At 44.5% G+C, this 13,597-nt stretch overlaps 1 protein-coding gene and 2 long non-coding RNA genes across 4 annotated transcripts in view; 2 read left to right on the top strand and 1 right to left on the bottom strand.

The window, feature by feature from the left end:
• Window positions 1-13,597, top strand: part of LOC310758748 (uncharacterized protein) — a 299,601-nt gene that overhangs the window by 272,861 nt on the left and 13,143 nt on the right. The window lies entirely within an intron of this gene.
• LOC310758780 lies at window positions 1,608-3,397 on the bottom strand. The gene is made up of 2 exons (XR_014545888.1): window positions 2,973-3,397; window positions 1,608-1,828 (listed from the first exon to the last, which is right to left on the bottom strand). It is a non-coding gene; the product is annotated as an uncharacterized lncRNA (long non-coding RNA).
• LOC310758995 lies at window positions 10,484-12,183 on the top strand. The gene is made up of 2 exons (XR_014546154.1): window positions 10,484-10,656; window positions 11,861-12,183. It is a non-coding gene; the product is annotated as an uncharacterized lncRNA (long non-coding RNA).

The following is a 13,597-nucleotide window of genomic DNA, read 5'->3' as shown; positions in this document are numbered from 1 at the left end:
TGGCTGCACAGATGTTATTGGCCCAGAGATGGAAAGAAGATAAAGTCCCTACCAGAGAAGAATGGCAGATGAAGTTGATGGATTATGCCGAGATGGTCAAAATGACTGGAAGAATCAGAAATCAGGAAGACCAAAATTTTAATAAGGAATGGGGGAAATTTATAACTTATCTTAAAAACCATTGTAAACAGTTAAAATCATTAGCAGGGTTGGAATATCACTTGCAGTTTAATGGTGAATTTTGGACACGAAGGAGAAGTAAAAGATTTTGGATTATAATTACCAGTCTGACTCCCCTCTATGGGACCCTGTAAGTTACCTCTTTGGTCCTTTTATCAGCACATGTGGGACCAACATGGATAGCTGGCCCTGATGAATACTTGAGGTTCCCGACCTGTATGGTTGTAATTTGTGGGCAAGCATTTAATTTTATCCTGATTCTAATTTTTAAGCTGTATTTTAATCAATTGTTTGATTGTGTTTTAATGTATTTGATATTTGATGTTAGCCGCCCTGAGCCCGGTCTTGGCCAGGGAGGGTGGGGTATAAATAGAAATTTACTTACTTACTTACTTACTTTGAGCTATTGCTAGAAATTCACAACACAGATATTCAGCATCACTATCTTTGTTTCCATTGAGTATGAATGATTTTTGCAAATTGTAGCAGGTCTTAAGTACGTACATCTTCAGCAGATTTTTCTGTTGATGCTCTGTATATCACACAGGTGGCCAAACAGGCCATTATATAGTTGTAGCTGTTGGAATCTCTCTTCAACAGACTGTATGACCGCGTCTAAGACAGCATAGTAGAAACTTATTTCAAATTTTTGCTTTGGAACTCGTGGTGCCTCTTCTCAGGCCACATACTCAAACTACAATTTCATTTGCATTTTTTCTAACTTGCTCTTTCTCAAAGTTTGCATACCTCCCAAGCACCCCAGTAAAAAGGGACATCCCATTTTTTCATGTGGCCATTTTGGGTGCCATGCTCTCGCATGCTGCGTTCTCAACCCCCAAAAACACTTTTTTGGGGGGGTGAGTGTGAGGAGTGGGTCATGTGATTTGTCCAGGAGTATGTCCTGGAAGACTTGCATCCTGGTTTGGGGTCAGAAAAAGTTGGACGGTATGAGTTTGGAAGCATTTCTACTTCTTCCGAAATCTCAGTAACATCTATCAAAACTTTTTGAACACCCCCCCATACCTGCAGCCCACAAGGGAATTCTTGGTCCCTTGCAACTGGCTTGTAACAGAATTTAAACCAGCTTCCTTATTTTGCAGTGGCTTGATTGTAAGTTTGACTTAAAAAAAGGATGTTGTACCATGTAACAAGTGATCAACTTGAACATACAAATGACATTAGCAAGGAGCTTAGTTTCAGTTCAGCAAGCCTGTTGATTCAGGCCCTAATGGAAGAATCACAAAACCGTAGTGTTGGAAGGAAAGCCAGGGGTCATCCAGTCTAGTTCTCTGGAGATAAATCATCCCTGGCAGGTGGCCATGCAACCTTGGTTCAAAAGTTCCATCACAACGTAAACAGATTACACAAATTAAAAGAGGGGACTGGTGTCGGGAACCAGGCACAACAAATCAACAACACCAAAGTGATTAATTTAATTAATTTAATTCTCTCGGGGTATTTTGCAACTTCGTCCCAGTTTTTCACAGAACACAGCACTTCAGGGTGCGGGTATTTGGGCAGTTGTTGAATCTCTCCTTCATCACAAAGCCCGAGGCACACCGGAGTTTCCGCAGTAAGCAGTATCCCCAAGGCCAGAGGCAAGAGATTTTCCCGTCCTGTGGTGGTGCAACTGCCTGCCCATTCTCTGCTGGAAAGGGGGAAAGAAGGCAACAATGATAGTGTTGGGAACATGCAAGGGACACACAGTGGAGGAGAGGAGAGGAAGTGCTTTGCTGGGACTCATGAGTTGAATCCCTTGCAATGACTACAGCAAAACATATATGCAGCAAAACATATTCAGTCATACAACAAAACATATGCAGTCATTAGCAGTCGTCAACAGGTTTACCATACCCATTGAGTCAATCACCCATATCCCACTACCCTTCTGAGAAAACCCCACCTCACCCTCCCACTATATACAGTGGTACCTCGGGTTACAGACGCTTCAAGTTTTTAGGCTCCGCTAACCCAGAAATAGTACCTCGGGTTAAGAACTTTGCTTCAGGATGAGAACAGAAATTGTGCTCTGGTGGCACAGCAACAGCAGGAGGCCCCATTAGCTAAAGTGGTGCTTCAGGTTAAGAACTGTTTCAGGTTAAGAACGGACCTCTGGAACGAATTAAGTACTTAACCCGAGATACCACTGTATAAGGGTCTGGTGACTTCTGTTTCAGTGTATCTGAAGAAGTGTGCATGCACACGGAAGCTTCTAACCAGAACAAACTTAGTTGGTCTCTAAGGTACTACTGGATTTTTTATTTTATTTATTTTGACTGTGTCAGACCAACACGGCTACCTACCTGAATCCACAAAACATATATGAAATCAATCAAAATTTAATGTATCATCTATCTATCATCTATCTATCTATCTATCTATCTATCTATCTATCTATATCTATATCTATCTATCTATCTATCTATCTATCATCCATCCATCCATCCATCCATCCATCCAAGAAGTCTTGTTGGAAATGGAATATTTTCAACAGGTGCCAACAGAACAACGAAAAAGTTGCCTGTTGCATATATAATTTAAAGGAAGGGGAGTCCAAAACATAGGTGTTGCCATATTAATGTCCAATGCTGATATCACACAGATCATATCTCCTGATGGGATCAGAGAATCGTACAATCATAGAATTGTCGAGTTGCAAGGGACCCAAAGGTCATTTAGTCCAACCCCTGCAATGCACAAATCTTTCACCCAACGTGGGACCCACAGTTCCTGAGTGAAATACACTCCTTTTGTTGTTGTTGTTGTTGTTCTGAAAGAACCCCACAGCTTACCATCTGCCTCATAAGCAGCACGCTCTGTCTCAGAATCCTTGCTGTCCTTCACTTTGCCTGTAGACCACAGATCTAGCCTGGCTTGGCTATGGAGAACCAAGAAGAGGACTACAAAGATGAAGTGAAGGGTCTTCATACTCGAGATTGAGCTGTGTCCCCAATTTCTGGTGGAAGTAAAGAGCCCGAGAGTTTCTGGAACTTCTGGAAAGGTGTACAGAGATCTTACTATTTATTCATTTTTTTCCCCTCTTCTGGCTAAACACCAAGAAATTAGTAACAGGATTGAGTCAATTCTATGTCGTTGTTCTTGAAGGGCAGCTCACGTTGCCCACTCAGAAGCTCTTGAAATGCTTTTGGCTTACAGTTTACTTTAGGAAGACTGGAAGCTTCCATTTAAAAGGCTCCCCCCCACCATCTACTCTGACTGGTAGCAGCTCCCTCCATAGTCTCAGGAGGGGAAGGGTTTTTCTCCCCATTCCATTTTGTTAATAATAATAATAATAATAATAATAATAATAATAATAATAATAATATTTATACCCCACCCATCTGGCTGGATTTCCCCAGCCACTCTGGGTGGCTCCCAACAGAATATTAAAATACAATAATCTATTAAACATTAAAAGCTTCCCTAAAGAGGGCTGCCTTCAGATGTCTTCTAAAAGTGTGGTAGTTGTTTTTCCCTTTGACATCTGCTGGGAGGGCGTTCCACAGGGTGGGTGCCACTACTGAGAAGGCCCTCTGCCTGGTTCCCTGTAACTTGGCTTCTCACAGCGAGGGAACCGCCAGAAAGCCCTCGGCACTGGACCTCAGTGTCCGGGCAGAACGATGGGGGTGGAGACGCTCCTTCAGGAATACTGGACCAAGGCCATTTAGGGCTTTAAAGGTTAGCACCAACACTTTGAATTGTGCTTGGAAATGTACTGGGAGCCAACGTAGGTCTTTCAAGACTGATGCTATGTGGTCTTGGCAGCCTCTCCAAGTCACCAGTCTAGTTGCCACATTCTGGATTAGTTGTAGTTTCCCGGTCACCTTCAGAGGTAGCCCCACATAGAGTGCATTGTAGTAGTCCAAGCAAGAGATAACCAGAGCATGCACCACTCTGGCGAGACAGTCTGCAGGCAGGTAGGGTCTCAGCCTGCGTATCAGATGGAGCTGGTAAACAGCTGCCCTGGACACAGAATTGACCTGCGCCTTCATGGACAGCTGTGAGTCCAGAATGATTCCCAGGCTGCGCACCTGGTCCTTCAGGGCCACAGTTACTCCATTCAGGACCAGGGAGTCCTCCACACCTGCCCGCCTCCTGTCCCCCCAAAACAGTACTTCTGTCTTGTCAGGATTCAACCTCAATCTGTTAGCCACCATCCATCCTCCAACCGCCTCCAGACACTCACACAGGGCCTTCACCGCTTTCACTGGTTCTGTTTTGAAAGAGAGGAAGAGCTGGGTATCATCTGCATACTGATGAACACGCAGCCCAAACCCCGAGATGATCTCTCCCAGTGGCTGCATGTAAATGTTGAAAAGCACAGGGGAGAGGATGGAACTCTGAGGCACCCCACAAGTGAGAGACCAGGGGTCTGAACACTCAATAGTTTGGGGAATAAGAATTTCAGTGCCCACAAACATTTCATAAAACGCAAAATGAAAGTATTTCAAATGATTTGGATTCTTGAGTGACAACAGTTGTTTTTGGCAACAGTCCCAGAAACCTAACACCATTCTGCCCTTTTCCTGGTATAAACCGTATAAATACCAGCAAAGCTTCCATAGATTCTCCACCCTTCACATCATTGAGCCTTTTCCTTCCATTAGCATTGCGACTGCAGCCAATCTTCCACCATGAAGATGCTCTGTGTTCTCTTTGCTGTTGCCTTCTTGGTGTACCAGGTCCAGGCCAATCCCAAACCACCGTCTGAGGATGAAGCCAAGGAGCCTCTTGACCCTGAAATGAAGTTGAAAGAGGGTAAGTTGGGCTGAAAATGGTCATTCTTTCATATTGCAGCTTGTGGAGGAATCCTAGAATCACAGTTAGAAGTACAACTCTAGGTTAGCTCAGCCATATTATTGCAGAAAGAGAATTGCTTTGACTTACAAGCTTTAGTTATCATGGACTTTCCAGTCTCATAGGAAGGACCTGGGCAATCTGGTTCAGTGTCCAGCTCATCATGATGCATTTACTTCTTACTGAGTTTGATGGGACTTTGTGTTTTAGGACTTTCTTCTTGACCTTCCTTCAGAGGTTGGGATGGGCTGTTTCCCCACCCAGAATCCTTCAGAAGCAATCTGTCAGGAGCTTCTTTGTGGCAGTGGCTGAGACTGGAATCCAAATTTGCAGGGCATCCCTTTTCCCATGTCCTCTCTCTCGCTATCCACCAAACCCTTTCCCTAATCTTAGTGCCATCACTCCTGCCCTAGTTCCAGAGAGGGACATGTGGTCACTGTGAGAACAGGATGCTGGACTAGATGGGCCACTGGCCTGATCCTGCATGTACTTATTTTCTTTATGTGCAAATTGAAACACATCCATCATTTGAACTTCAGCCTTCTATGAATTTTTCAAGGTGGTTCTCCTAGACAAATAATCTTTACAAAGATGCATCTATTAGGGGAAAGTGTGTCATGTTTATAGCGAAACTGCATTCTATATGGGCATAATTTATTTAATGGGATGCCTTACTTGCCTTTTTCATAATGACCAAAGGCAAAATATAAAAATACAAATAGATATAAAATAGATGTAAAATGTTTTACAGAGTCTAAAACCAAATAGCTGAAACCAGCAAGGGAATAACAATAAAACAATAAAAGGAAGCTCCCATTGCTCGGTCCCAGCTCCTGCCAACCTAGCAGTTCAAAAGCCTGCCAAAACGTGCAAGTAGATAAATAGGAAGGTAAACAGCGTTTCTATGCACTGCTCTGGTTTCAGTGTTCTGTTGTGCCAGAAGCAGCTTATTCATGCTGGCCACATGACCCAGAAAAACTGTCTGTGGAGCAGACAAACACTGCTCCCTTGGCCTGTAAAGCGAGATGAGCGCCGCAACCCCAGAGTCGTGTGAGACTGGACTTAACTGTCAGGGGTCCTTTAACTTTACCTTTTAATAACAGATTAATAGACAAGTAGGATTTGAACTGTAATAAGCAGCAAAGCAATGTAGATATTAAGTAAGGATGAGGAAGGATGTTAGGTGTAATATGAAACAGGATAAGGGGAAACAAGGAAACAGTGGAGGGTTGGAGGGGAAGTTCGGATTTGTTAAAAAATATTGGGGGAAACCAAATATGTAATTAATTTTGAAAATCAAAAGAAAATTGTAAAAAAAAAGGGGGCAGGCAGGCAGGCAGGCAGATGGAGGCAATCTGATGTTTGGGAGTGGGGAGTGCCCAGTTTGCCCTAATGGAACATAACTACTTTCACCATCAGGATGCTCTGCCAGCCAGGATCTACCCTCACATAAACTTAAGTTCCTGAGGTCTTTGCTCTTTTCTATGTCTATTGACCCTTGAAGTATTTTCACGAATGTTGCTTTTCTCTTTTATATGCAGACCCTGGGCTGCCCCAGCCAGACGATTCTGCACGACTTACGGGGATCCGGTGCCAAGGCGGCAATGGATACTGCCTGCCCCGGGGCTTCTTATGTAACAGTTTCTTGGTATTCAAAGAACAGTATAACGACTGCCCGTTTTCTGCAAATCTGAAGTGCTGCGTGCGCTGATGTCAGATGTCAGAGTCCTGAGAAACCCAGTGGCAGACCTTTCTACAATCACCAGGAATAATGCGCCACTCCACTGCTTTCGCAGAAGTTGCTGGTTAATTGATTCCACTCCTTTCACCAAATCATGGGTTAATTCTCTCTCCTTCTTTCAATAAACGACTCATTTATTGCACATAAACCTGGCACTGGTGGTTTTTTCTTTATGTTTTCTGTTTCCTACGTGAACGATTGGGGAATCTGAAATCCTTGCTTATATAATAATAATAATAATAATAATAATAATAATAATAATAATGGAAGGCTAAGTTGGGGCAAGGGATGTGGGTGGGGCTGCGGGTTAAACCACAGAGCCTAGGGCTTGCTGATCAGAAGGTCGGCAGTTTGAATCCCTGCGAAGGGGGGAGCTCCCGTTGCTCGGTCCCTGCTCGTGCCAACCTAGCAGTTCAAAAGCACGAAGTGCAAGTAGATAAATAGGTACCACTCTGGCGGGAAGGTAAACAGCGTTTCCGTGTGCTGCTCTGGTTTGCCAGAAGCGACTTAGTCATGCTGGAAGCTTTTTGAACTGCTAGGTTGGCAGGAGCTGGGACAGAGCGATGGGAGCTCACTCCATCATGGGGATTTTAAACACTGACCCTCCGATCAGCAAGCCCAAGAGTCTCAGTGGTTTAGACCACAATGCCACCCGTGTCCCTATATAAGTATAGAGTTGGAAGGGCCCTGAGGATCATCTAGTCCAACCCTCTACAATGATAAGCAGCTCTCCATTACGGTGATCGAACCTGCAACCTTGGCATTATCAACACCAGGCTATAACCATCTGAGTTTGCACTGAAAGTAAAGAACTTCGGCTTGAACACTCCAGAGACAGCGCTGACTTTCTGAGAATGATGGGGGGGGGCGGAATTCTCTGATAAATTATGACTTCACTTCCACACGATCTTGAGTTGGTTTAAGAAGTTTCACATGCAACCAGTGGTATCTAATAGCATGGGAAACAGCCATATTAGAAAAACTAACCAATAAACTGAAACTGACACGCGGACAAATAGAAGAAGATGTCTTCACCCCAGTTTGGTTCCCCTTTCTCACATACACAGCCCAACAAGACAACAACAAGAATCCCCTGACAGCATACAAATCAATCTGGCTAACCTGATTGAAAAATACACACTCGCACCCCGCTCTCACACAAAAGCAACTCTCACTACAACCAACCAAAGACAACTAACCACACCCTAAGCCACACCCAACCTCTCTCACCACCAAGGAAATACAAGAAGTGAATAGTAAGAAACTCATACAAGTAACACTGACACAGCCCCTCACACACACTAAGTAGAATAGTAGAAGCATAACCACCTCACCTGCCACTCCCCCTTTTTTCTTTCTTTTTCTTTTCTCTCTTCTTCTTCTTCCTAACTGCTTAAACCAATTCATAAACCAAGAACTTATCCACTGACCACTAATAATGAAACATGTGTTGGAGATATTTTCCCACATTTTTATGCTATTTTTGTGATATGAATATGACATGAGAAAACCTGGTATACTTGTTTGTATAGCATTATTCTTGTTTATAAAACCCAATTTTTAATAAGAAGAAGTTTCACATGCAGGAGACAGAAGAATAAGTCTTGCCTGTGTATACTGCAACAAGATACCCCCACCACTAGAAACATCCAAAAGGTGCAGAAAAGGAAAGACCTAATGGATCAAATGGTTGGAGCAAATCCCTTTTGAGAATTTTTTTGCCACATTTGGGGGCTATTCAGCTTAGAAAAATTTGGGGGACTCAGTAGAGGTGTGCAAAAGTATGCATGGAGTTGAAAAGGTAGAAAGGGAGCTGTTTTCGTCCCTCAGGAAAGAGCTGACGGGAAAAACCCTTCTCCGTCTGAAGCTCTGGAGAGAGCTGTTGCCAGTCAGAGTAGACCATACTGGGCTAGATAGGCAAAAAGCCTTTTACAAGGAAGCTGCCTGTCTTCCTAAAGTTGGGTAAACCTTCAGTCAAAAGCATTTCAAGAGCTTCTGAGTGGGCATTGAGAGCTGCCCTTCAAGAGCACTGGCACAGAGTTGACTCAATCCTGCTCCTAATTTATTGGTGCTTTGCCAGAAGAAAAAAAATATATATTTGAATAAATACCAGGGACTCTGCACACATTTCCAGAAGTTGTGAGAACCTCTTGGGTTCTTTACTTCCATCAGAAATTGTGGACATATGCAGCTTACCTTTGAGTATGAAGGCCCTTCGCCTAGTTTTTACTGTATAGTCCTCTTCTTGGTTCTCCATAGCCCAGCCAGGCTAGATTTGTGGTCTGCAGGCAGACTGAAAAAACAGCACAGATTCCGAGGCTGAGTGTGCTGCTTATCAAGCAGATGTTAAGCTGAGGGGTTCTTTCAGAACAAAAAGAAAAGGAGTGTTTTTCAGTTAGGAACCGTGGGGGGTGTAAAAATCCTGGAAGGAATCGAATTTAGAAGGAGGGCTGTTGGTAGAGATAGGGGAGAAAATTGATTCAGTTCACATCTAAAGGCAAATCTACCAACGTTGCACTTTCTGAGGCAATATATTAGCTGAATCATGGCCATCCATCAAAAGCAACACTTGTCTGCATTTTGCAATGCAGTTCTTAAGCTAAGCAAAATGTACCCAAAATGCATACATCAGGGTAAAATGTGCACAGGGATGCATATATTGTTAATATATGAAACTGCATTATCTTAGGGGAAATGGCTTGCCAAAAATGTGTGCATTGGGCAAAATTGCATCGAAATACATGTGCATTGGGATAAATTTGTAGCAAGATGCTGATGAATTTTCAGGAGGACTTGCCATTTCACAAACTGATATGGGAAAGTGGAGAACTGCATTCAAGTTTTGGAAAAGAAAAAGAAGAAGAGGAGGAGGAGAAAAACCAGAACGGACAGATTCACCCATCTCTGGGTAAGCTAGGTTCTGGCAATACATTGACAGGAATTTATAGACTCATAAAATCTACCTAACATGGATCTGTCCAGCTTCTTGGTTCATTCATTGGCCAGCTGTTATTAGCTTATGTGAAGACAGAACATAGTTCTCAGGGGTAGCTGAGGCCATGTTACTGCCTGCTGCAATGGACAGGCTGGTGTCCTTTCCATACTACATGCAGAATCTTACAGGACTAGCACTTGAATCTTACTTAACACTGGTGCTGGGACCACATTAAGCATGAGGCTAACTTAGACTGCTGCTGTCTCTCCCCTGCCAACAGAGGCAGCTGCCCTGTGCTGTCCAATGGGAGAGTTGGCCCTGAAAACATGTCCCCCAGTATTTTGTAGTTTCTCGGGGGGGGGGGAATTGGTTGAAACTTGGTCCCTTCATCTTTAGCTGTCAGACTGATGCAATGATTATATGGTGCAAGGCTTATAGCAGGAAACAATACATTTATTCTAACACCCCCAGCTCCACTGATTACAAAAGCCTCACCTTGCTCTTGCCAGTATCCCCGGTTTCAACAAAAAACATTTGAGGTGCCTTCTGAAAGATGTCCGCAGTTCAGGTATTGGTGAGTCAATTGATGCTGAATTGCCTTGCTAAGGTGAGAACACAGAATCAGCGTTTGAAAGAAGCAGAATGCTAATCCCAGCAATTGTTGGATTAACTGTAAAGTGAAATAGTTTCAGGTGGTTTCAACCAATAGTTGACAATGGATATTTGATGTTGGCAGCAATCTCAGAACACCCTTTTCCCAATTTCCTGGTGTAATCTGTATAAATACCAGCAGTGCTTCCAGAGATTCTTCATCCTTCTATTTTTTGAGCCTTTTCCTTCCATTAGCATCGAGGGTGCAGCATATCTCCAACTATGAAGATGCTTTATGTTCTCTTTACTGTTGCCTTCTTGGTCTTCCAGGTTTGGGCCAATCCCAAACCACCCTCCAAGGTTGAAGGGGAAGCCAAGGAGCTTCTTGAATCTCGTGTTTATAAAGATGACGGTAAGTTGTGCTGAAGAACAACATTTCAATGTATCTATGTGGGGTTTCTTGTCTGTTAGTTTGGTTGTAAGTTGCCTTGGGTTGTCCCAAGCAAGATGGCGTGAAGGACTAATTTAATTAATAAATTAACCCCCTGTAGTCATTGAGAGGTGAGAAAGAATTCCAGAATCCCACTTGGATGTGCAACCGTAGGTTATATCAGCAATGGGGTTGCATAAAGAGAATTCTTGAGACTTACAAGCTCTAGCTGCCATGGACTTTCCAGCCTCGCAGGAAGGACCTAGGCAAACTGGTTCATTGCCCAGCTCATATTGGGATGAGGGAATGCATTCAGGTTCATTATTTACTGAGCTGGACAGGACTGTGTGTTTTAGGACCTTTCCCCTGATTTTCCTTCAATGGCTGGGGTGGGAAGTTTTCCCCCACAGATTCCTTTAGGGGCAATCTGTCAGAAGTTGCATTGTGGCAGTGGCTGAGAATAGACTCAAAAGTGAGTGAGGCATTCCCTCTCTCTGTGACCCCCTTTTCTCTATCTCCCACTCCTTCTCTCTTTATCTCCTCCACCATTTGTTTGTTTCACTCCTCGCCTGCCAGTTTCTGAGGCCACTGGACTGCAATTTGCTCACCCCTACTCTAGGGCACGGCTGAAAACTCATCCCCCCATTCCTTTTTTGGGAGGTGGGGAATTGCTGAAAACAGTTTCGGCTTAACTTACCCTCAATGTTATCTTCTGTAAGACGTAAGACAGGCATAGGCAAACTCGGCCCTCCTGATGTTTTGGGACTACAATTCCCATCATCCCTAGCTAGCAGGACCACTGGTCAGGGATGATGGGAATTATAGTCCCAAAACTTCTGGAGGGCTGAGTTTGCCTATGCCTGAAGTAAGATGTTCCAAGAGGTATGCTGTTTGTGCATCTGCACCTTCATATTTCTCTCTGGGAATTTGTGTGCTTAATGCTGCAGCCCTGCAGCCATTTATCTGGTAATAAGAATGAGGGAGAGATTCTATTCAGTTTGCACTCCAGCCATTGTTTGAAATTCGCCCCTTCTGTGAATTTCGCAAGGTGGTTCCCAGCTCAATGATGTGTTCAAAAATGCATATGTATTTTCTACTGAAATCTGCCCTTCAAGAAGTCCTTTGCTCTTCGAGAGCTCTTCAAATATTTTGAAGAATGCTGCCCTTTCTTTCTTTTTATATGCAGGCCCTGGACTGAACCCAGAACCAAAGGATTCTTCACGGTTTCAGGTGGTTCTGTGCTCCGACAACGATGGCTATTGCCTGCCACGTGACTTCCAGTGTCACAATGGCTTGGCGTTCAAGGAACCATGGAACGACTGCCCGTTTTCTGATGTTCTGAAGTGCTGCGTGCGCTGATGCAAGAGATGGTGGAATCCCGAGAAACCCCCGGCAGAAGTTTCTGTAAGCACGAGGAAGAATGAGGAACTCACTCTGAATAAATCATGGGTTAATTGATTCCAATCCTTTCAGCATCTTTCATCTTTCAATAAACAACCTATTCACACAGCCTCCTCAAATTGTTTTTCTTTATGTTTCCAGTCTAAAAGGTAAAAGTAAAGGGATCCCTGACCATTAGGTCCAGTCGTGGCCGACTCTGGGGTTGCGGCGCTCATCTCGCTTTTTTGGCCGAGGGAGCCGGCATACAGCTTCCAGGTCATGTGGCCAGCATGACTAAGCCACTTCTGGCGAACCAGAGCAGCAACTGAAATGCCGTTTACCTTCCCGCCTGAGCTGTACCTATTTATCTACTTGCACTTTGACGTGCTTTTGAACTGCTAGGTTGGCAGGAGCAGGGACCAAGCAATGGGAGCTCACCCTGTCATGGGGATTCGAACTGCCAATCTTCTGGTCAGCAAGTCCTAGGCTCTGTGGTTTATCCCACAGCGCCACCCACGTCCCGCGTTTCCAGTATAGATCCCTGTATATGCAGCTACTGTGCTCCTTTCCCACCAGTTTATTGGTGTGCACCATAAAATTGCACCACTTCGGTGAAAGTGTGCTTCTTTCCTTGCATTAATCTGAACTTATGAGAAAGCTTCTCTGCCAATGCAGCTTGGCAGTGGCGTAGCGTGGGGGTGCAGGGGGGGCCGACCGCACCGGGCGCAACATCTGGGGTTAGGGCAAATCCACGGGTTAGGGCGCGCAAATCCAGGGGTTAGGGGGCGCAAATTACTTGCCTTGCCCCGGGTGCTGACAACCCACGCTACGCCACTGCAGCTTGGCATCATTTGGCATCTTATAAGGCTAATATAGCCTCCTGAAGCTTTGCACAAATATCCTGTTTCCCACTGAATGCCAAGGGTTTCCGAGAAAGTAACAGGCATGCATATGTGTGCATGTGCCTGCTTAATCCCTTCGTTTCCCATTTCCCACATCACAATGAAACCAGATGAAATGCTCTCCTTTCAGGACTGGAGGCTGTGGAAAGCAAAGAAACTGATTCCTGTACTGCAGGGGGCAGGATTACTATGATTCTAGGAATATAACCCTTGATTGATTCCTGGCAGGGAGGGAAGCTCCTTACCTCTCTCGCCCTCACCTAGCCAGGTCCTTCAGGTAAACTTGACCAAGGCGATTTAGGGCTTTAAAGGTCAGCACCAACACTTTGAATTGTGCTTGGAAATGTACTGGGAGCCAGTGTAGGTCTTTCAAGACCGATGCTATGTTGTCTCGGCTGCCACTCCAAGTCACCAGTCTAGCTGCCACATTCTGGATTAGTTGTAGTTTCCCGGTCACCTTCAAAGGTAGCCCCACATAGAGTGCATTGCAGTAGTCCAAGCGAGAGATAACTAGAGCATGCACCACTCTGGCGAGACAGTCTGAGGGCAAGTAGGGTCTCAGCCTGCGTACCAGGTGAAGCTGGTAGACAGCTGCCCTGGACACAGAATTAATTTACGCCTCCATGGACAGCTGTGAGTCC

The sequence above is a fragment of the Podarcis filfolensis genome, assembly GCF_964270895.1.
Source record: "Podarcis filfolensis genome assembly, chromosome: 3".
NCBI classification, from domain to species: Eukaryota; Metazoa; Chordata; class Lepidosauria; order Squamata; family Lacertidae; genus Podarcis; species Podarcis filfolensis.
The sequence above is the reverse complement of the archived record's forward strand: the minus strand, read 5'-3'. Positions and strand labels throughout refer to the sequence as shown.